At 47.3% G+C, this 23,951-nt stretch overlaps 1 protein-coding gene across 9 annotated transcripts in view; it reads right to left on the minus strand.

Moving 5' to 3' along the window:
• Positions 1–22,136, minus strand: part of STRBP (spermatid perinuclear RNA binding protein) — a 107,161-nt gene extending 85,025 nt beyond the window's left edge. For 8 of the 9 annotated variants that reach the window (XM_075905626.2, XM_075905630.2, XM_075905625.2 and 5 more), the window contains exon 1: positions 21,586–21,740. The gene's annotated coding sequence lies outside the window, so the exon portion shown is untranslated. Of the gene's footprint in view, positions 1–21,585; positions 21,741–21,886 lie in introns of those variants that run through there. The other variant, XM_075905624.2, reaches the window with a different exon arrangement.
• Positions 22,137–23,951: the final 1,815 nt, after the last annotated feature.

The raw sequence follows: 23,951 nt of genomic DNA on the forward strand, positions 1-23,951 counted from the left end.
CTATTTTCAGGCCTCAAAGGGAAGTGTTAGTCATGCACCACTTTTGAGTATCAGGCAGGTGCTGAAACATGGATTCAGGAATTTTCTGTGAGGCTCCTATATTTGAAAGCTCTGTTCCACACCACCACCATTACACACCTCACTGTCAGTGGGCTGTACTGTGGTTCAGATTTGATCTCAGGAAGCACAGGAACCAGCATAGCTAGAATGCGGCCAAGCAGTTTTGCAAAGCCAGGGTAGAGCTTGATGCCACGTGATCTCCTCTCCCCTGGGCAAATTACTCATGCACCTGTCCTTGGCATCTCAGTCACGAGTCCAGGGCTTCAGATGCAGTCCCTGTTTTGAAGAAATGCTTTACAAATAAAATAGTAAAATATCTTTGAGTGCAAGTCAGTAACAAGCAACATGGGAAACAAGCATCACAAAGAAACAGAACTCCTAAGGACTTAATCATGTCATCTCTTACTCACAAAATTCCTGTTCGAAATGCTGGATTTTTCCTGCCGTAGCTGCTGACTCTACAAACACCTGACACAGGAGGAAGCAGCCTGCCCCAAATCCAGCATTTACAGTTTAGAACCTTTCGGTTTATGTTTTGTGAATACGTCTCTGTAATTGAGGCCACACATGTAAAGCCTGACCTTGCAACGCCGTACTGTGAGGAGGTGTCTGCCCTGCACTGGCCCTTTAAGGGTAAAACTCAGCCAATTAGGGCCCAGCTGGGGGCTGTATAAATAAGGGCTCCCAGAGGGAGGAAGAGAGAGAGACTTGCTCTAGCTGGGAAGCAGAAAGGACCTGGCTGCTAAGTGCTGAGTGGCCATGTCAGATGGCAGTTTTCCCCTGTGGCCAGGGCTAGATGAAGACTGGCAGTGGGTCACTGAGGCAAGGTGGGTGTAGGGGAATTGGGGGTTCCCTGGGAGGACCCCAGAGTGCAGAGACTGATAACCACCCCACCCCCCTGAAAGGGGGACAAAAGCAACAATCGTGGGCACTACCGGAAGGACACCGCAGTCTCGGAGCGACCGGGGTCCAGAATGGACACAGGGAAACAGCAGCCAGAGGGAGGCGTCCAGCAAGCAGATACGAGCCAATTCCCAGCACAACCAGCAGGTGGCACCGTGGTGGTGAGTCCACCCCGTAACAGACCGCTCCGGGGTCACTGTGGTCAGTGGTGAACACCACTTCAGTACTTTGTATTCGCTCAATCAGGTCCTTATGCTGTGAGCAATTTAAAGTCTATTTTAGAAGCATCTTGGTTCACCTTTAATATGCTGTCCCTTTGACCATCTCCATTCAGAACCCCGGCTCTCCTTTTCCAAGGGGGGAGGGGGACAGCAGCAATTATTGCTACTAGTGTAATTTGCTAGTATTTTTTTTTTATTTGGCTAAGTGCATACAAAGTTGAGGCATCATAAGGAAACTGCTTTCCAACAGATGGAAGCTTTCAGCCATTCCATCATTTTCCAGAGCAGCTCAGCAAAGCAGAACTAGCTTTGTTTCTGAACGACATTCAGACGCCTCATCAGACAAGACCATCATTTATTTGGAAAGCATCTAAAAGAAATAACCGTCTCAATCCTCTTTTTTCCACATGTAAGACTATTTATAATACCTTGTCATAAGACTGAAGATTTCCATCCAAAGGCCAATCAAATAAGAGCAACACTCATATAGAAGTATAAACCCCAAATGTGTCCCATCTTCAAATTGCTGTACCAAGACTGTTTTGTTTTAAACATACCCTTACCCTAGATTCATACATTTTTAAGGGTTGACAAGACATTATGACCATCTAGTTTGACCTCCTGCAAAAGACCAGCCAATATTCACTCAATATTGTCTGAACTCCCCTCAACCACCTCAAAGAAACTGGCAATGACCATCTAAGCAGGATCTATAATGTTTTATCCTCTGCTATGGCAGACAGTGGATGCTGTTGGGAAGTTCCAAACCACAAACCACAGACAAGCAGGCAATCTGGCAGATCAACAAAAGCCCTGTTTACACAGCAGCTGCATACCCAGGGTTTCCAGAAACAGTCGGAAGAGAGCACCTTCGGTACTCAACAATCCCCTATGGACGGTGAATAAGCCGCCATACCGACTGTCAGTAAGGTAGGAGGGCACTGCTAGCAATTGAGAGGCCTGGAGAGTTTCAGGGTGCAGAGTCACCAATAGCTGGAGACTCCTCAAAACTCAATGCCAAGAGCTGTCTGAGGAACTGGATGCAGCAAAGCCAGCAGAATTCTCCTGGTAAAATGTCTCTATTTCTAGCTGGAGTAAATACACTTTCTTCATCAAAACCACTAGCATTACAGCATGGTAGACTCTGCCAAGGCCATGTGCAAGCTGTGACTTCACAGCACTGCAAGGATTACTGTGGGCCAGACATTTCCATGTGCTCTCTAAGTAGCACAGAGACAAAGTGGAAGAAGTTACAGCAAAAGTGCACTGGCATTCTACACCATGTGTTCAGACAGACAGTACCTACTGAAAGAATGCAATCAAATGTTTAGGTTCATCCCAGCCCATTAAAATCAGACTAGCAAAAGAAATTTTCCAGATTACAAAAGATCTTCCACTATGCCTGCCAAACGTCTTAGAGGGGGAAACTGCTAAAAGCTGAAAGAGTAGTGAGCTGCCCATCTTAAACTACCTAGGTTTTAACAGGTGTTGAATCCGGGGGGGGGGGAGAGAAACAAACAAACAAAAAAAACCCCAAGAAAAAACAAGAAAGAGGCAGCTCTCACACACACACAGCTTTGATTAATGGGAGACCTGACCTGGCTGGTAAAACCTCAAGTGAGTTCATGCTACTAACAATGGGGACAAAACATTCTTTCTCCAAGTGCTTGCTAGGGGAAAAGGTTGAGGAGACTGCACTTTCTATTCCATCTTATATTTAATGTCCATCACCATGGCATCCAAGAACCTGTGTCCCTTACCTTCTGAGCTGCAGTCCAAAGTTATGTATATGGTGTAACAGCCATTTGGAAGTAACCCAAAGAAAAGAAGATCCAGAAACAAGGATCATGTGGTCATCTAAGAGTCAATTCAAAGTGAAATGAAAATGCTTCAAGGAAAGACAGATAAAGTATTTTTCCAAGTGAGCTGTATTCAGACATGAGGAGCTGAATTAAAGAGACAGCAAGTTCCACCCTGAAATAGCACACAAGAACTAGTTTTGGATGAAATTTTACTCTGCCCACAGGAGACCCAACACAGGTGAAATCCCACGCGAGTGATTTTGACTCTCTCAGGCCTGTCTCTAGTAGACATTTGTTCTTGTCACAGAAATCACAGTTTGACAACTACTAATGAGCATTTCTATGGCAGCCTCTGTTCAGAGATGAAACAGCCAAGGTATTTGCCGTGGCTCATGCAGAGAAGTGCGCCCCATCAGTCTTAAAACTATGCATGGTTCGACCTAATAAGAATTATTTTAATTAGTGGTTACTTTTCTTAGACCGGCTCAACTTGAAGCACTGAAAATTCAGCATGTGAGATTCAAACTTAGAGTGACAGCAGTCAGCTGTCTGCCTCTAGAGCAGTAAAGCAATAAGGTCATTTTTAAAGACATCTATTTTTTTCAAACTCAGAAAACTGCAATTACAGAGCTGCAAAGCCATCAACTATTCAATGGAAAATTGTAGTTGACTGCCAGAAGAAAAGTATTTTTTTCCATTCATCTACTGCATACACCTCAGTGGTGCAGGTAGAGAAACATGCAGCCTGGAAACATCCCGGTTCAAAATGAGAGAGATGTGGGTCTCTACCTATGCAAGTGGTGGCCTGGAAAGACCATGGTGGGGGAAGAAAGGTGCATTTTCCCAGAACTGCGACACGCAGCCCGTTACAGAACAAGCTCTATCATTGTGGTTAGGGCTAGGAGCTTGTCGTGAGAAGTGATGTACGAGTGCACAGTCTGATCCTAGACACAAGCCGACATTTATCAATTTATTGTACAAAACAAGATGCTAGAAGTCAGAGCGGACATTATTTTTAATCAAACTAGCCTCTCTTTTGCAATAAAACTGCTCAAAGCTCTTTAATATTTAATAGCATCAAGCCATTTAAAACCATTTCCAATGGCTTCTGGTCGGATTCTGCAGCAGCACAGGAAGGTGGGCAGGAAAGAGCCATTTCTTCCTCCTCTTCAAATAAGGCAACAGAGCAGTGCTGCACAGATGCCTGCTAAGCCAGCTTGTCATCTCCTAAACTCCACTCCCACCTCCAGTGTCCCAGTACCCACAAGCCTCATTCCCCCGTGAAAGTGTGAAATTGCTAGCATCGACTTCCTGAGCATCTCTCAGGAGGGTGTGACTTTTTCTGGCAGCTCCCTGTGTTCTCAGCAAAATTAGTTCAACGGTTCTCACAATCACGCCGCACGGCCCAGAAGCCCAGTGGCAGAACTCATGGAGCTCTGAAAGGACAATCTGAGCTCCGACTCCCGTGAGAAATGTTCAGTGCTAGTCGCAGCATGAGAAGAATTCACATTTGCTTACTGCTGTTTCTCCATTCAAACGGCGCCTTTCCAGACTAGCCACTGCTCTCCTCATCACATTCCAGGTTCCTTCCTTTAGTCTTCATCACACGCAGAAGGCGAGTCCAGGCTCAAGGATTTAGAGCAGTGATCAATGCACTGCAACCCCAGGGTAGCCAAGGTAGACACAGCACAGGTCCTTGTGCTGAGAGAGGTACTGGACACTGCTTTGGGGTTTGGTCCCACCAATGGCCTTGGTGTTTATTCCTTGCTTATTTTAAGAAACCAAAATGAGCACAAGTGCACTTGCATCTGTCCGCTGGGTGTGCACAAACAAAGCATTCCACAATGGGACAACTCACTCACTCCAACAATTGCCAGCACGAGACTAGCGCTAACGAGTTCTAGCACCCGGGCCCTTTGACACAACCCAATGCAAACAGACACGCCGGGCCACATCCCCAGAGAGCCAGCAGGCTTGGATTCCACTGCTCCAGTAAGAGGAGTTTGTCACTGGGAACCCGTGGCACCCACCCCTACTCTGGGAGAGGACAAGGGCGACTTGGGCCCTTCTAAAGCGGGGTTTCTCAAGACAACCAGAATTATCCAAGGGTTGGGTAGCAGCCCCTGGCTCAGCATTGGCTGGGCTCACGTTCCTGCTCCCACAGGGCGGGGGTACCAGCACCGCTCAGGTCTAACGCAGCCGTCATGACAATGGGAGCTTAGGCAGGCCACATTTTGCGAGGGTGGCACTATCACCACTTGAGGCAGGTGACCACTCTAGTCTAGCCAGGGAGGCAGAGCCCAATCAGAGCGGTGCTGTATCCCTGGTGCAGATAGCCAGGCCCAGCCAGCCCCACAGCACAAAAGCCGCCACCGTGGAGCAAGTGATGGGCAGCAACCAACCCTCCCTGAGGGAGCAGGATCCAAACGAAGCCACTCTAGCCTCTACCCCGAAACTATTTAATGGGTCATGACAGGCCATATGGGTCCCGAGCCAAAGGGCCACTACTCCAAAGCAGGGATGTAATAAGATAACCACTGAAATGGTTAACCCATAAGCCTGAGCGTATTAGTTACCATAAACGGTTACACTCAGGCTCCAGAGAGCCGGCTGTCACCCCGTGCTGCGGTCTCTGTACCACCCCCACACTGCTACCCCTTTCCCCTTGTGCCTGTGAACCTAGCTGCCCCATCCTTCTACCTGGAGCAGGTACCCGCAAGCTGTTTTCCTGTGCTGCAGTGCTCACCAGCTGCAGCGACACACTGACCAGGAAAATCCTTGACAGTTTCACACTGCTGCAGACTCAAAGCAACGCAGTGCAGGAGTGCAGCCCACAGAGCTGTACCACCAACCCCGCACGAGCACTTCCGGCGCGTCCTCCCATTTCCTAGCCAGCGGGGAGGAAAAGTGGGCTCCCTCAATCCCATGGTGAAATTAGCAAGGTCATTGTGGGAAAGAGCCTGAGGAAAGTGACATTCATTGCTCCGGATAGCCTCTTCCATGTAGACATTTCTCTAAGTGAACTCAGCACAGGTCTTTTCTACCATAAGCTGACTCTTTGGTATAAAAGGCTCCCGCGTGCACTGCCCCCCCGCCCCTAGCGTGTTGCCTCTGTGGCAGGTGGCGGGGGAAGCAGGTGGCTCTGCAAACGCCGGCACTCTCAGAGAGCCAGCTTAAAAGAGAGCTGGCACAGAGAGCCAATGTGAGAAGGGGGAGAGGCAGCTCCTGCCCCGCCTCCCCCAGAGGCAGCAGCACAGGGGGAGGGAAGGCGGGAGCCAACACACACGGGGAGCCAGCTTTGAAACCGGCTCTCCATGCATGATGGCTTCTGCGGAGAGGTGGGGGAGGGGAGGAGGCAGGAGCCGGTACACCTGAAAGTGGCTTCAAGCTGGCTCCCTGTGCGTGTCAGCTTCCATGGAGCCACCTGCCCCCTGCACTACAGCCTCTTTATCAGAGTCAGCGGGGCAGGGAAGAGGGCAGGCAGGAGCCGGTGCTCATGGGGAGGCAGCTTACCAGCTGGCTTCTCCAAGCACTGGCTCCCGCCCTGCGTGTAAATGTGTAACCACTAGAATTTCCGGCGGTTATATTTTTACACAAACAAACAATAGTTTACACCTACCCAGGAGTTATTCCAAATATTCTTAACACACATGGGCAAAATAGAAACAGAAAAGGGAAGAGAGAACACATCAAATCCCAGAGCTCCTCAATCAGTTATGTATGCTATGCACGATGCTTGCTATTGCACTTTGCATCAGTCTGTTGGGGGCAGCGGGTAGGGATGAAAATGAAAAAACCTTTTGAGCTAAAGTGCATCTGCTGAGCAAGCAATAATGCTAACTACTATATTTTAAAATCAGCAGTGTTCAATTCAGATACAGGGGAATAGAGTCTTCCAGGCTGAGATCCATGCTCTAACGCGGGTGTGATATATTTAGGATCAACCATTATATTTACATATAAAAGGAAGGAACTAGTTGATCTCTGCCATCAAATGGACCAATTATGTCATAAGGGCTAGAGAGAGATTGTTGTCCACAGTAACCAATAACAGCACCATGGAGTTCCACGACCATTTTTTCCTTAGCAAAAACTGCCAAGAGGAGCCAGCCAGAGACGCCAACTGCCAGGAGCAGCAGCACTTAAGTCTGGGACCTCTGGCCATTGAGAGAACTGTCTAGTTTTGAATGGACTCGCTTTTCCCCATTCTGATTGGCTGTTTGTTCCAACCCAACCCACCCTCACAGTTTCAACCTCACCTGTCTCTCCTATCCCCAGCCTTGCTCCACCAGCCCCTTGCCCTTCACTTAGCTGATCCCCTTCCTAGGTAACCCCACAAAAAATAAACTCCTGGAAGTCACCCAACATTTCCTTTCATCACACTGTTCACGCTACACATATTATATAAGCCTTCCCACACGCTGTGTCTGGTTTGTCTAAACTGTAAGCTCTTTGGGGCAGGCATCATCTGCTACTCTGTGTTTATGCAGCGCTAGGTACAAGGGGTTCATGTTTCCTAGCTGGTCGCCAGGTACTAGTTTAATGAACATGATTAACAACAATATTATGCAAGTTTAAAGTAAAGCTAGGTGACCTTCCAACCCATTCATCAAAACATCCACAGCTGCCATGTCAAGGCAGACAGACAGAGCAGTACCCAGCAGAAAAAGCTGTTATACATCTTGACTGCTCAGCAAGCATCATTATATATTTTAGAGATTTGTGTGTCTGCGAGTCCGTTTGTTCGACAACTTCTAAACAGTAAGAGAAAGGACCACCAAATCTGGTATAAAGCTTCCTCTTATCGCCACTTAAAGCAAGGTCAGAGTTTGATTGTGCCAAGAAAATGGGAAGTTCCAGGAATGGGACTGTTTTCCATAGCATGGAAAGGGAGGGGCTTAGAGTGGAGGGATGCAATACTGAACATGGCCACTGGGAGCAGCAAGCATACAGGGAGAGCTATGCTGCAGACACACCACTGGGAGCAGCCGCACCCACCATGAAAGTGGCCAGCAGGGATGAGGCGCCGCCATCTTGCCTGCCACTAGACCGGATAAGTAACCCGCCCTGCCCCAAACCCTTCCCTTTCCCTGGCCTTTGATGGCCAGGAGAGAGTGGGGGAACAGCTATGCGGGTTGACTGAACTATGGCTTCCAATGAAGGAACAGGCTGCAGGACCCTAAGCAATATAAAAAATGATTAATCATCATCATAATTCAAGAGCATATCACTATTTTTGTGGCTCTCATCATCAATTCTTGATGTGTCTCAGCTGCCCATCTTAAACCAGATACAAAGATACTTGCTCTTCCTTGTAGATCTCAAAGCAATTTACAAAGAGATGTACCCAGTACAATTATTGTCGGCAATTTCAGATAAAATGGGTATGTAAGGAAAAAAGCTCTACAGTGAAATAATCACTGCAAGCAAAGTTATTCCTGTGCAGGGAGTTAGGGAGTTTTTCAACACATTCAAGGAGGCAACAAGAACTCTAACAGGATGAAAGAGTTTTATGCCACAGTCTCACGTTGTGACATATTTTGGCTACTGCCAACAGAGAGCACTATCAAAGGCACTTTTGGAGCAACCAGCAGCAGCCCCGAGTCTTCCCAGAATTCTGTTTTAGCTGAAAACTAAATTCAATTTAAAATATCTCAGCTACAGGAGGACTTGCCTTTAGGGTGGGAGTCATGATGCTTCCTTGTGCCCATTTAGACAACTGTGCTCCCTCCTCAGCTTCCCATCAGGTGGTACATGCAAATGTGGATTTGAAGCAAACAGAGCTACTTTATGAGGTCATGTTATTTGCAACAGCCATCTTGATTCCCACCCCAAAAACTACAGAAGCTAGCTATTTTGTCTTTATCTTGTTGTTAGAGTCATGAAACCATCAGGTCCATCCAGTCCAGCCTCCTGTGTATCACTGGCCATTAGACACAACCTAGCGCCTACCTATCAAGACCAACAATCTGAATTAGACCAATTATTGGAGCCCTTAGGAGAGGAACCCATAGCGTTTATCTGGTTTACGGTCTCTTTTAGGATGCTTATCACCATATGTATCTGAGCACTCTTATTGCTAATTTTAGCCTAATGTGAGTGACAGAAAAAAATATTCCATCTCCTTTCATTTTCCGATACACAATAAGGCTTGGAGACATAAATCAGAAGCAAGTCAGTGGTGGAGCCTGGAGCCAAGTTATCCCCACTCCTTGTCCTATAGCTTACTCACAAGAGCATTTCCATAGGCGTAAGGCTGCAGGGTAAGGCTTCTTTACTTTTTACCCAGATCTGGCTCTCCTGTCTCATCTCAACAGGGAGCTCGAATCACTTATGCAAAGTCTGTCTCTATTTCTGACTTTGGAATAAATGCCTATGACCTAGCTTTAAGTATTGCTACCTAGACTAGTAAGTAATGAGTGTCAAGTTGCACCACACCTGTACACAGAGACACCCTTGAGACTTTAAAGCCATTAGCTGAACCATTTGGCTAACCCTGAGCAACAAGCTAAGTCACTACCCGATCAAACACCTGAACAGCCCAACTGAGAAGCCAAAAATTTCCACCCTATTTTTTAAGTTCAATATTCCCAATCAGGAGATCTCATATGAACTATTTATTCAGCAGCTGCATCAAAAAGTGCAAGACAATTGAAAGTATGCTCCTGGAAAAAACCATCTCACCTTAAAGTTGGAGGGGGGATTACTGGATGTGTGTACGTTTGTTTTGCTTTTCATTTGATTGATTCTGAACCACTCTGAGGAAAACAAATTGGAAGAGGAAAGCACACACAAAACTTAAACTCAGATTCATTAACTCCATCTCCAAAAAAAATTATTTCGGTAAAAATTTAAGATTCCAATGCCAAGATGTCCAGGGCCATAGGTTCTGTTTGAGATCCGCTCTTTCCTTAGCCATCTCGCTACAGCTGCAAATCACAGAGGCATCTGAGCTGTAGCTTCTTAAATTTAAAGCAGAGGAGCGGCTGCCGGGGTAGGATGAAGACCAGTGTCTATTGAACTCACTCAGTGATGGACCTCAACTCTGGAGTGTAATACAACCTAATGGTCCAATATTGATGTCTAGGTCACAGTGCACACTGCTTCTGGAAAAGTAAAGGTTAACTAAGATTTGTGATGGGAGTGGTTTTTCCTCCTGAACCTCCTAATTTTGGGGAGGGGCAGCTGCTACATCATTTGCATTCCTATAATTCTATTTCTGTAAAAACCCTGAACACAAACATTTCTGATGCTTTGATCTGACATCCAAATACATAAAATTCCAGAGTCAGCACGTAGGCAGCTTCCTAGCCTCTTCTAGTACAATCCCAAAAGCTGGAAATGCACTTACTGATGGTGTTCCAAAGCCAGCGTGGCTCCCGGCTGCACAAACACCACAGAATTTCCTAAACAATTAGCCATTTTGCACAGCAAAAAGGAAAGCAAGATTCCCAAACACAAAGGAAACACCAGTTCAGAAACAGGTGCAGGCATCTGCAACTGAGAACAAGTAACTATATACGTTCCTCTGAACAAGTGGTCTTCCTACCCTTCTTTATACTCAGTAAATAAAGCAGAATGGCCATCTCCACACCCCCCACCTCATCTCAGATTCAGCATCTGGCATACAGCTACAAGAATGTTATGTAGCTCTCTCACATCAGAGACAAAAAGCTAGCTGCACGGGATGTCTTTCATAGTTCTCTCCACTCCCTTTCACCAGCTTGCTGGAATGAAGTCGGAGATGTACTACATTCCATTCTCCTCCATCACCTGGGCCGCAGTGTGGTGGTGATAATCAGCGTTATTTACACTTGAGTTCCAGGGTCAACTAAGGCTGTCTATACACTGGAACGGTTTGGCGATGAAAGTGCTGCCGACATGCAAAAGTCACCAAAACTGAAAACTCACCAAACCTGTTTTTCTGCGACTGTCAACATAGCATGGCCACGTTGCTCTTTCTGTCGACGGGAGCTAAGCAATGTGGGTACGCATCCCACAGTGATTGGTGTCATCTTCAGTCACAAAGTACTGTGGGAATGTGCAACACACTACTAGGCATTATGGGAACATGAAAAACATCCTGTCAGCCACCTCTTTGCTTTCCCAGCCTTCCCAGGGATTCCTTTCACGTCATTTGAATGACAATCCACCTGCTGTGAGAAATCATGGATCCCAGAGTTCTCTCCATGTTGTGTTCAATGTGCTTAGAACATCATGCATTGCAGCAAAGCTACTTATGCACCTAATAGCAGAGGATGAAGACTCAGATGCGGATGACAATGTGACAGGGATAGCAGTGAATCTGTATTGCATTGGGCTGTGTCAGAGCAGCTGTGCACAGGAGAGCATCACTACTGGGCAGTGAACAGTGGCATCGCATTGTCAGGCAGGGGTGGGATGAAGACCAGAGGATACAAAACTTTCACATGCGTAAAACTACCTTCCTGGAGCTGAGTGCCAAGCTGGCCCCTGAACATCGGTGCAAGGACACAAAATTAGAGCTGCTCTCTCGGTAGAAGAACGTGTTGTAAGTGCTTTGTGGGAGGTGGCAATTCCCAATAGCTACTGTTCAGTTGCAAATCCATTTGGAGTGGGGAAGTCTACCATCCGGGCAGCCCTACTGCAAGTGAGCAGGGCAATGAATCGCATGTTGCTGCGTAGGACTGTGACTCTGGGCCATGTGGATGACATAGGCGGCTTTGCGGCGGGGCAATCGATGGCGCACTTTGCTGTTATAGCGCCACCTACCTTGCCTCGCGGTACATCCATCGGAAGGGGCACTTCCCCATGGTGCTTCAGGAACTTGTGGATCTCCATGGGCATTTCACAGACACAAATGCAGTGTGGTCTGGAAAGGTGCACGATGCACATAACTTGAGGCTCATGAAAGCCTTACACAGGGCACCTAGTCAGCACGAATGGCTCAACAACAAGCTAAGCCGGGGCTGCATGACTGTAGAATGTGCCTTTGACAGACTGAAAGGGAGGTGGAGGTGTCTCAATGGCAGGCCAAACCTCTTGGGGGATCATATCCCCGAGGCGGTGGCCACATGCTATTGCTTAGACAATGTGTGAGAGTAAGGGTGAAGTGTTTGTTCATGGGTGGAACACAGAGACACACTCATACTATCAGAGGAGCCTATAGGTGGACATCAATTTCAGGAAGGCTCTGATGACACTTTGACAAAGAGGGACGCTGACATTTCTGTGTGTCGGGATTGCCTCCCTACCTCATCCCACTGCTCATCCCATGAAACCAGGTTATATCAAAGGCTTCCACAAGGGCCAGAGAGATTGGCCTGGCCCACGTCACCCAAAATAAACTCAGAGAACCCTGCATCACATTTGTCTTTACTGACGTCTTTCAAATCAGGAGGCTTGGTGATAAGGGTTATTGGAAAATCTCACAACTGTACTAATGTGCACCTGTCAGTCACAGCTGGTTTGACAGAGAGTGGAGCGTGCTTGGAAAAAAACAATACCTAACTGCGAAAATGAGTGTGTGGTGTAGAGGGAGGGTGGCTGGATAAAGAATTTTGCATGTGCGGCCAGGAAGGCTGACGTGTTGGCATAGAGGGATGACTACTGTCAGAAGAGTTCCGCATGTACTGCCTTTGGTTCGGTTTGCTCTGTGTCTTGATAAGACACCTCAGCATCTCATTTTGGTCTTCCATGAGCTTTAGTGTGCGCTCAGTGGTTTGGGTCCTCACATCTCCATCACTCTTTTTTGCTTCTTTTTCTCTGTTTGAAGTGAGGACCTTCCCTGGTCCTCCGTGGTTTTATCCTTAGTTGACGGAGTCTGTGGGGGAATGTGGTCTGATCTGGAAAAGTAGCTTAACAATAGCGTGACTGCATTTTCCTGATAAAGATTGTAACATTTCACTAACATGTACATCTGTGAACAAAACTGGCCACTTTGTTACCCTAGAGCAGTGTTTCTTAAACTTTAAGACCAAGGAACACCAATTTTTTTTTTATGAGGAACACCAAGGATTTTTCGTTGAGCTCCCCCGCCCCCCAAAAAAGAGGGGTTTTGGGGGGAAAAGGGTCAGGGGAAAGTTAGAGGGGGAAAAAAGGTTGCCTGCCTCTTTAAGGGCAGCCATTTTGATTTCTGTTGTTCTCCACAGCACACCTCCGACTGCCTCACGGCATACCAGTGTGCAGCTGAACACAGTTTAAGAAACACTGCTCTAGAGGCAAACACAGATCTCTCCAAACACTCTGATCATGGTGATTTTTAAAGGTGGCAAAAGGAGAGTTGGGCATAGATTACCCAGGAAGTACAGTCCACCCTTGTGCAGCAGGTGGACACCAAAACAATTTGGAATAATCCTACACTTGTCAATAGGCTGCTATTAGTCTGGCTGACACGTCCCTGCTGAAGATTAACAGGCCAACCTGGGTTCTGCTTCTGGATGCAAGAAGAGGGCGCCCCATTCATTAGGCAGCAAACTCAGTGCCACCTTGGTTCCAGCACCACAGACTGAGGAATGGGTTGTATGTACCCCAGCGGCGGGGACACGGCAGCTCTGCCACGGAATCTTTTGCCAGTGTGGACAAGGCCTAAATGTGCAATGTTAACATCTTCACATACTTCAACAATGGTAATGAAGTGCAACTGAATGCTACATCATGGCCATGGCATCTTACTAGGTTTTATACTCGGAGTCTGTCCACATAAGAAACCATACAAGACATTCCACTTGGATGTCACGTTTACTGAAAGGGTTAAATAAATTTCACAGGTAGCAATGATTTGACTGCTTTAAGCCGAAGAAAAAAAACACACCACACAAGATTCTGTAACCAGCAATAAAAATTCTGCAGGTTCAAAAACTTCCACTCCATCTTGTTGACCTAGAGACAACCTGCAACATAATTCTTTTACTTTTCAAGTGGAAATGGCCCATTAAGTGTCAAAGAATTCCACTGGCTCGGATTTTATTATTGGTGTAAATAACTGTACTGCTTGGAAATTAACTACATTGAGCAGTGCCTCTATGTGATGCAGTAACTGTGCTTCAGGTAAAGCTAAAGTCATAGGCAATGCTCAATCAGATCACTTGATGGACACTCAAGCTTACCAGACAAAATAAAAATCTGAAATTGTTCCTAGAGAACATCCCCTATCACAGGAACTAGACAACTGAAGACCATCTCAGATCAATGAGTCCATCTCTCTTGCCATTTCAGTACACTGCCAGTTATTCAGTATATGAGCTTACTCACTGTTAATTATTTTAACTTAACCGGATTTGACTTATTTCATTTCTTTCAGCATGAACTGTTACAGGAAGTTTAAAAATCTAAATGCCAATTATTTTCTAAGATTTTTGAAACCCACTTAATATTTCAATAAAAATCAATTTAAAATAAACACAGAATAAAAACTTGCAACCACAAGATTAAATTTACAGTAATACCGAGGGATGCCCCAATTCTATTTGATATTTTTAACCATACAATTTAAAGTAATTGTTTCCCCTATGTAGATAATGCACGGAGGAGAAAGTCACTGTAAGAAAAGCTTAATACTACTGGCATACAAACCTCAAGCCAGACAAATTAGAGTCTAGTGAAACAGTGTATAATTTACATTGTGTTATGTCAATCACAAGCAGCATCTTGAGGCTCTTTACGACTAGTAGACCAGACCACAACATAAAAAAAAAGTTTTAAATCATCCGCTACAGAGAAAATAGTCAGCTAAGGGTCAACTATTCAAGGGATCTCCCTAAATGAACAAGCAACTAGATTCCCAGAATTAACCCTCTTCGATCTCAGTGTTTTATACCCACATTTACTGCCTATTTCCTCAGTTAATCAGAGAAACTGTACCACAGACACTGACTTTGCATATCTACAGAAAATCAAAACTGGGAGATTAACATACAGATGGTAATAATTCATGATCTTTATTACCTTGAGCAATCAATTAACAGATGAGCAAGTAGCTCAGTCTGGCAGCCCAGCATTGGCATATACAACATCTATACATAGGATCAGACTCAAAATTCTTGCTCTCTGGTTAGCAGAACCAGAGGCTGAGAGAGTCAGAGCACAAGCTCACAAGGGACAAATAGAATAGCCTGTTCCCAGCTTCCAGTTCATCTATAGAAGTGGGTTTTGCCCACAAAAGCTCATACTATATGGATTTGTGTTAGTCTCTAAGGGGCCACGGGACTACTCATTTTTAAAGACACAGACTAACACAGCTAACCCCTCTGAGACATTGTTCCATGGGTGTGTACACGTACGTACACACACACACACACACACACACCTCTTTAAGCATGAAGACTGGTGGTAGACAGCACTGATGCAGATAGCTATTCTAGGCAGGGTAAAAACAGCAGCATCAAACCTACATTGCCATTTCCACTCCCACCATTGTTGTCACTGAGAGGTGATTAAAAATAAAACCCAGCATAGATGCACTGCAAAGCCGAAAAGTATACACTGAGGTGGACAGAATAGGATCTAGCTTTCCCTCAGCCCCCCTTTTGTTCCAAGATGACTGGTAGAGGCATGCAAATCCACAGATATCTTTTGTACATCTGCAAACATCCTTACCTGTGTCCACAGACAATGTTGTGGATTGGATGCAGATAGGATCTAATGATTGGGAGCACAGGGCAAAGAATGCAACACTCAAATAGTTTAGCTACATATTAATATCAGGAAATGCAAAGGTCAAGGAACATACAGCTCTGTCAACTTGATCAGGTTGCACATATATGCAGTAAGCCCGTTGCTGGTTTTAAGCAGTGGTGGTGGTAGATGTTTGTGGTGGATTTGTTTTGTCTTTTTAAAAAAAAAAAAAAAAAAAAAAAAAGAAACCTGGCAACACTTCAAAATGATGTCTTTTGTTTACATTAAAAGTAAATTCAGGTACTACACCTGACCGAGTCTCTCCTGTCCCTTCCCTGCCCACCTGACAACTTTTGTGCATTTATATTTCCTACTTATTCGTGTTTTTCTGCTCCCCGTGCTCAGTAAGAGCCTCAAACAATATATCCCCATGTAAAGTGCTAGCAAATGTATAACTGAAAGAATATTTCTCTTAGGAATTCTCTGCAGCAGAAACAAAAGTTCCAAGACAAAGTGATGTAAGTTGAGGATGTTCTAAACATGCACCTTTGCATTTGTATTTATGCTAAATGCACAGATACTAGAGAGCCTTCGGAATGTGCAGAGATTAATGGCACAGCTACATTAGTTTACAGCAGCTACTCCAGCCCTCATAAGTGGCAGTAGCTATATTGGTGGGGGAAGTTCTGTGGCTCTCCATGATTGCTTGCGAAGGTGTTATATATAGCCCCCATATTTTACAGTACTCGTGTCGTGACCCCCAAGATAATCTGAGCGCCACGGCGCTTAGATCCGAGCAGCTGAGGGCTGGGCCTGGCTGTTGGCAGCCCCCGCAGCGCTTAGATCTGGGCGGCTGGGCCCAGCCTTTGGTGACCCCCCTTGGGGGTCACAACCCATGGATTGCACACCACTGGCTTACGTTATGGTTCCTACAGCAATGTGTCCAATAAAATGGCATGAGCATAAACAAACTGTAATTCTGCAATTTTAATGTTGTATCAAAACAGTATTTTTACCTCTAATTTATTTGCTACAGCCTACAATTGACCATTTTTACTAACTTCCTTGAGCTTAAACCATGAGTTTGCAATATTCTCTTCTATCACCTCTTGATCTCTCAGCACTGCTGCTTTCCAGGTTACATGTTGCCTCCCATGAATGTGTTCATTTCAGATTATTTTCTCTGAAACTGATATTTGCTGCCAGTGTTTCTAATCTCCCTCAAATTCCTTTGTATTCATCCTCATTGGCGTTCAACTCCACCCAGTTCAGTATCATCTGCAAACTCTATTAGCTATGTCTACTTGCTCACCTAGAGAGTTAAATGTATTAAACAAGACCAAACCCAAGAGATCCCTGCAATATATTATTAAACATCTATGCCCAATCTGATACTGTACCCTGTATTTAGGTACACTAACTTTAAAAATAAACGAGACTTTGCTTACTCCGTTATTTGAATTTTTGAGACAATTTTTTTTTCAAAATTGTTATCAAGGGCTTTACTATAATCTATATATTAAACCCAGCACACACGGTATCCAGGAAATGTCTACAAATCCTACCAAATGAGTAAGTCTTACCAAACACCTACAGTGCAGACAATGGGACTATTTGCATGAAGCTATTAGCACATGCAAGTGTTGCACAACAGAATCCTAAGTCTGTAATACTTTCCAGAGCCAACAAGTTTCTCTCGATTTACAAGCGTGCAATTGCTTGTTGTCCACTTTCCCCACAGTATTTGCTTTGTTAGTGGATAAAAGTTTAACTTAAAGGATAGTAACTGCCAGGATCTCTCCCTTTTCCTTTTTCAAAGATCAGTGCTGCATTTGCTCTTCTCCAGTGTTTATACATTTTTAACAACATATCAGTGGTGGTATATATTTGCTAATTTGCTTCAGTTTCCCTATACCTCCCTCGCAGATATTTTCATAAATCCCTCCTTGCTGCCTAAGTTTCTGGTTGAAGGCAGATTTTAAAGAGTACCATAGCTAGTTTTGAGCCTTTCATTTAACCCCCTTTGTTTACGAGTGACCCTACTTCCTTTCCTTTTCAGACTAAGGCACTTGGTGATTTGTTGATGGGAGCGGAGGAAGGATTGTGTTGTGGATAAAATTGTACATAAAGAACAGCACCACTTACTGCCACCTGCTTCAAGCTGGGCCCATAGTCAGACCACAACATACAGGGAGAATGTCCACCGCAATGAAGACATGGCTTTGCTAAACCTCTTAAGAGATGCCTTGCTGTGCATACTCGCAGGCGTCTTTTCGCTTCCCTATAACTTGATAGCCAACCAGGACCTTGCCCCTCGTCCAGTGGTGGACGTGCTCTTCAAAGCACTCTATTTACATGCCAAGTCTCAAAGTACAGCTGCTACCAAAGCAACATGGAATAAAAGTGTGGCTCTTACTTTATTATTATTCTGCAATGAGGTTTTCAGTCTTGCACAGTAAAAGGCTGGACAAGCTTCCCTCAAACTTCCAGTAAGGATTCCCCTTTCAGTCAAGAGCAAGTGCAAAAAATCTCAGTCCTGCAGATCTCTGCAGAATTTTAGGAATGAGAGGTTTTGAACATTTGGCAGCCTTAATTGGTTCCAGGCCTGCTTTGCCTAGAATTTATTTTCAAACCTCTGCGTGTGACCACCACTCCCTCTTTCAAATGGGTTCTTAAAGTTTACCTCTTCATCAAAGCTCACACACCCACCTGAGCTAAACCAATGAAACTGCTGTTCCCTGTTTATCTTTTTTTTTTAAGATATTCCAAGATAGAGTATTCCTTTAGGTCTCCCAGTAATTATGTACAGGATTTATATTGTGCATTTACACAATATGCTCCCTGTGTTTTTCTTGTACTGGCAAAGTATTTGTCACTGTATTTTAATAATAATGATCATTACAGCACCTCTAAATAGGTGCACTTATGATAGTATATACAAAAGCAATTCCTTTACCAAAAAAAGTGAGAATGTGAGAAAGTTAGCAATGAAAACAAAAACAATTGTAGCAATGATGCTAAGACACTACATGAAAAGTGGCAAGATTGTTAGGATCTGATAACTGATCAAAATCTTACCAGTACCAATCACAACCAGTACATTCCCCCCACTCCCACCACACCAGAATGGAGTAAAAGCAACTGACTGGGACATTCCAGGCAGAAATTGTAATGAAATTGCCAAGTACTTTCAGAGGTGAGTCCAACTTCCTACAAACAATCAAGAAGTCAGTGGAAGCTAGAGATGGCCAAGACAGGCTGTCATGTATTTCCTACGTCTCCGCGTTGGCAACCAGTCACAAGGTCCCATCACTTACAGTAAGTCTTTGACTACACAGCCTGGAGTCGCAAAGCCTGGAGTCTTTTCAATGCTTGCAAAGGCCCTTCGGCTTTTAGCATCACCCACACAAGGTGCCTGAATAAGATCTATGGAGAGAAACTAACACTTTCTCCCTCTTCCCCCATCCCACCAAAAGTAATCCCATATTTTAAAGGATCCTCTTTCCAACACAAACTAGCTTCTTCCCATTCTCCTTCCACTCTCTTCTCAGACACTAGGCCCCATGCCTCCACCATCACTGCCTTTTGTGGCCTTCTTAAAGTGTGCCACTATTATCTTAAAAAAAAAAACCTTACTTCACTAACAATCATTTATTTACCAATGTTACAAGGACTGTACATCATTCAGTACTTTTACAAATGCTGTGTGGGTGATTATTTGAGTTTTGCTTAGTGTTTGTGCATTTCTTTCAGTTTGGACAATTAATTTAAAAAAAACAAACAATTAAATCAGTTTCACTTTCATTCTAATTGTACCAGATTACATTCTGTTCAATGCTGGGTCACAGCTGTTTTCAACTGAATAATTTTTTAATTGTGCGAACATTTCTGTTGGTTTCGGGATTTAAAATAGCTTAAATTTGACTCATCATTTACATTTTATTAAAACAAGTTAACAGTGTCGATTCAAACATATACTTTTCCCAAGACACCGAGAAATCCCGGTTCCTATCCAGTACTAAGTTACAGATCATTTAAATAAATATGGAACTAAGCAGATATACATGAAACTTCATATAGATTTGTCTTACATAATATCCTGAGACTTACATGGTCTATTTAAACTGTGAGCTGTTTGGAGTAACACTGTTTTTTTAATGTCCATAGCATACTTTTAATGCTATGTAAATAATGAGCTAGTGGATAACATACATGTCTGTTTCTATTGAAAACTCAATTTTTGCTCTAGTCTGCATCCCTCCACTGATCCCCTAGCTATCTTTTGCAGAGGTTTCCCATCACCTGTAAAATCATTGGGTTGATGTTTAACACCTTCACAGACCAAATCCAGAAAGAAAAAGGACACAGCTTTCTCAATTTGAAGCAATGCAAAACTGACTCAGAAATAAAAAATGCCTGGATACAGCACAAAATGTTCAGAAGTCACTGAGAAGGGTGAAAAAATTTTTAAACAAGGGAGACAATATAATACATCACACCAACTGAGCAGTAGCAAAGTTCTGATTCCAAGTTTTTACTTCTGCAAACCAAGATAAGTATTTAAGAATAGCCATACTGGATCAGACCAAAGGTACATTTAGTCCAATATCCTGTCTTCTCGCAGTATTCAATGCTAGGAGCCCCAGGGGGAGTGAATAGAACAGGTAATTTCATAACAATTTCTCCCTGTTTTAAAGCACAATGCTTCAACATAAAGGAGTTTGCTCTTCTCTCTGTAGTGAAAGGTCCTTTTATTATTCTCGAGAGAGGCAGCATTGCAGCTAAACAAATTCACCTCCATGCCTAACGGACAGACCCAAGTGACTGCTAAGAACCAACTTAGGCTAACACTTCTATCATGGCCAAACCAACAGCTTAGATTCCTACCCAGGTCAGGTGCAAACCTGCTACCCAGTATTCATCCATCCCATGCACAAAGCAAGACAGCAGGATTTAGCAGAAGGGCAGCTTCCTGAGCCTGGACACTACCTGCACTAGGATCCCAAGGCAGAGGGTTCTCACAATCAGCCCTGCAAAGTCAGACACCCAATGACCCTCCCACACACAGGCTCCTAAATGACACCACAGAAGACTGAAGAAGCAGATTTTAAATAATAGCTTTGCCAATCATGTGCTGCCCCAGCAGCCCCCATTTACAGTCTGCATCAGCAGCCTCCCTAGTGCCCCCAGTGGCTGTCCCCACCTAACATCCCCTTGTTCAGTCCCGAGAAGGGCCCCGTGTGCACTAGCCTCAAAGACCAGTCCCCACACACACACCTGCCCCCGATCCCCATACACCCAGGTCCCCAACTTCCATCCAATGCACCCAGCAGCACCTCAACCCCAGCTTCTCCACACCCCCTGCAGCCCATGAACCCCACTGCTGTCCCGCACTCAGACCCTCAGAGACCCAGTCGTCATACCCTATGCTCTCTACTCGCGAGCCCCATCCCATCTGCCAGTGCACCCCGCCCTCCATGTCCCCCCGCACCCCGCCCCCATTTTCCCGCGGCCCCCCCTCGTGGGCTGTACACCCCGCCCCCATTCCCTCGCGTCCCCATCTCCTCTGTGCCCCCCCCCCCGCAGCCTGTGCACCCTGCGCCCATTCTCCTCCGCCCCCCCGGCCCATGCACCCGCCCCCCACTGCCCCCCCCCCCGGCCCATGCACCCCGCCCCCCATTCCTCCTCCGCCCCCCCCGCCCCCCACTCCTCTTTCCGCGCCCCCCCGGCCCGTGCACCCCGCCCCCCACTCTCCTCCGCGCCCCCCCGGCCCATGCACCCCGCCCCCCACTCTCCTCCGGCCCATGCACCCCGCCCCCCCTTCTCCTCCGCCCCCCAGGCCCATGCACCCCGCCCCCCCTTCTCCTCCGCCCCCCAGGCCCATGCACCCCGCCCCCCCTTCTCCTCCGGTGCCCCCCTACCGGTGCCGCGTCCTGCCCGTGCCCGCGGCGCAGTGGGAGGGGCTGCGGCCCCCCAGGGGTGTCTCGGCCCCGCCGCCCCCTTACCCGCTCTGCGCCGCCCCCGGCCCCGTCCCGGCTCCGCGCCCCAGTCCGGCTCCTCCGGCTCCGCAGCAGCGAGCGGGGCTCCGGCACGTGACCACGCCCCGCGCCCCCATAGGCTGGAGCTGCCGGGCAACGCGAGCCCGCCCCCTCCCTGCACCTGAGCGAGCGCCTTACGCAAACCACGTAGGGGCGCCGGGCCCCACAACGCCAACTACTTAACGGCCGCCTCCTCAGCGGAGGGGGGGGGGCGCCCCCTGGCAAAGTTGGCGTCAAGTCCCCTCGCGCCGAGAGGCGGGTTCCTCACCTGAGACCCTCGCGCCTTGCGCGAGCGGCGTAACCTCGCCTGCCCCCTGCGGTTTGCGGAGATTCCGTAATTCTGCCGTTTAGGGAAGGCCGAGGCCGCACCTGAGACGGTTCCTTGCGTAAAGTCCGTAACTCCTCACAGAGAGATCAGTGTCTCCTACGCACTTCCCGTAACGCGCCCGGCGCTGGGGCCGCACCTGAGCGCGCTCGGCTCGGCACCCGCCAGCGTCGGGGATGCCGCGGGGCTTGCGCAACTGTCGTAGCAGCCTCGCCGGCATCCCTCCGCCCTTCCTGGGGGGTGGGGCGGGAGTCGGGGGCTGGGGGAGGGGCTGGCGTAGCTCGGCGTGGTTGTGGGGGGCGGTCGAGAGAGGCGGGGGGGAGGAGGGGGCAGGGGCCGGAGAGGGGCGGGGGCAGATCAAGGGGGGGGATCTGGCTGGGGGAGGGGCGGGGGCAGATCACGGGGGGGGGTCAGCCTGTGGGCGGGGGTAGGTCAAAGGGGGGGTCTGGCTGGGGGAGGGGCGGGGGTAGGTCAAAGGGGGGGTCTGGCTGGGGGAGGGGCGGGGGTAGGTCAAAGGGGGGGATCTGGCTGGGGGAGGGGCGGGGGCAGATCACGGGGGGGGGTCAGCCTGTGGGCGGGGGTAGGTCAAAGGGGGGGGGTCTGGCTGGGGGAGGGGCGGGGGTAGGTCAAAGGGGGGTCAGCCTGTGGGCGGGGGTAGGTCAAGGGGGGGTCTGGCTGGGGGAGGGGGCAGGTCAAGGGGGGGGTCAGCCTGTGGGCGGGGGTAGGTCAAGGGGGGGTCTGGCTGGGGGAGGGGGCAGGTCAAGGGGGGGTCAGCCTGTGGGCGGGGGTAGGTCAAGGGGGGGTCTGGCTGGGGGAGGGGGCAGGTCAAGGGGGGGGTCAGCCTGTGGGCGGGGGTAGGTCAAGGGGGGGTCTGGCTGGGGGAGGGGGCAGGTCAAGGGGGGGTCAGCCTGTGGGCGGGGGTAGGTCAAGGGGGGGTCTGGCTGGGGGAGGGGCGGGGGCAGATCAAGGGGGGGTCAGCCTGTGGGCGGGGGTAGGTCAAGGGGGGGTCTGGCTGGGGGAGGGGCAGATCAAGGGGGGGTCATCCTGTGGGCAGGGACAGGTCACGCTAGGGTGGAGTCAGGTTGGGGGAAGGGCTGCAGTTGGGTAGTTGGGGGCTGGTCTAGGGGAGTCAGACTGGGATGGGCGGGGGCACTTCAAGTGTGGAATCAGGTTGGGGGATGGGTGGAGGTGGGTAGTTGGGGGCAGCAGGTGGGGGCTGGGGGACAGGTGTGGAGGTAAGTGGGAGCAGGGATTCTTCATCCCCGGCATCCCCCATCATTTCCCCCAGGCTGGAGCACGAGGCAGCACAAACCATGGGGAGAGGCCATTCCTAGTAAATATTGAGCTTTGGAGGCTTTCCACTGAATGCCCCGTCCTTCTTCCCCCGATAGCTTTATCGTCACTATATGAGCAAAAATCATGAGCCCAGCTTTAACAAGCACAAAATTAAACAACAAAAATCAATCAATGTTGGGTTCTTCTATTTATTTTCTGGTTCCTGAGCACTTAAGGCTCATATTTTCCAGCTTTTTCCCTCAAATGCAATTAAAGCTGAGATTCCTGCATAATCACTTGATTTGATGGAGCTGCAACTTTAAGAAAAAAAATCCATAATCAGCAGACTTATGGCAAACACAGAAACCTACCCATTACAAAGTCCCATGATTATGCACCAATCCTGTCATGTAGTTGACTGTGTACAATATACAAGCAATATCATATAGACAGTTACATTTAAATGTGAAGGGGTTTGTACAAAGCCACACAGTAGTTAGTGGCAGAATGAAGAATAAAACTCCCATCCCTCTGCTCCAATGACATGCTGTCTTTCTATGATTTATATCCAACCAATAAATCAGTATCAAGTAAGAAATGTCTATACATTCAGGAGAGAGGCAACACGGGCACATAAATCCTTCAGCAATTACATATACACATTTCCAGAACAAGTCATCTACAGTCTATATTCACCTTAAATAGGACTCTCTGGGTGTGTCTACACTGCACC

This window comes from Pelodiscus sinensis, chromosome 23, assembly GCF_052426305.1.
Source record: "Pelodiscus sinensis isolate ZL-2025 chromosome 23, ASM5242630v1, whole genome shotgun sequence".
NCBI classification, from domain to species: Eukaryota; Metazoa; Chordata; order Testudines; family Trionychidae; genus Pelodiscus; species Pelodiscus sinensis.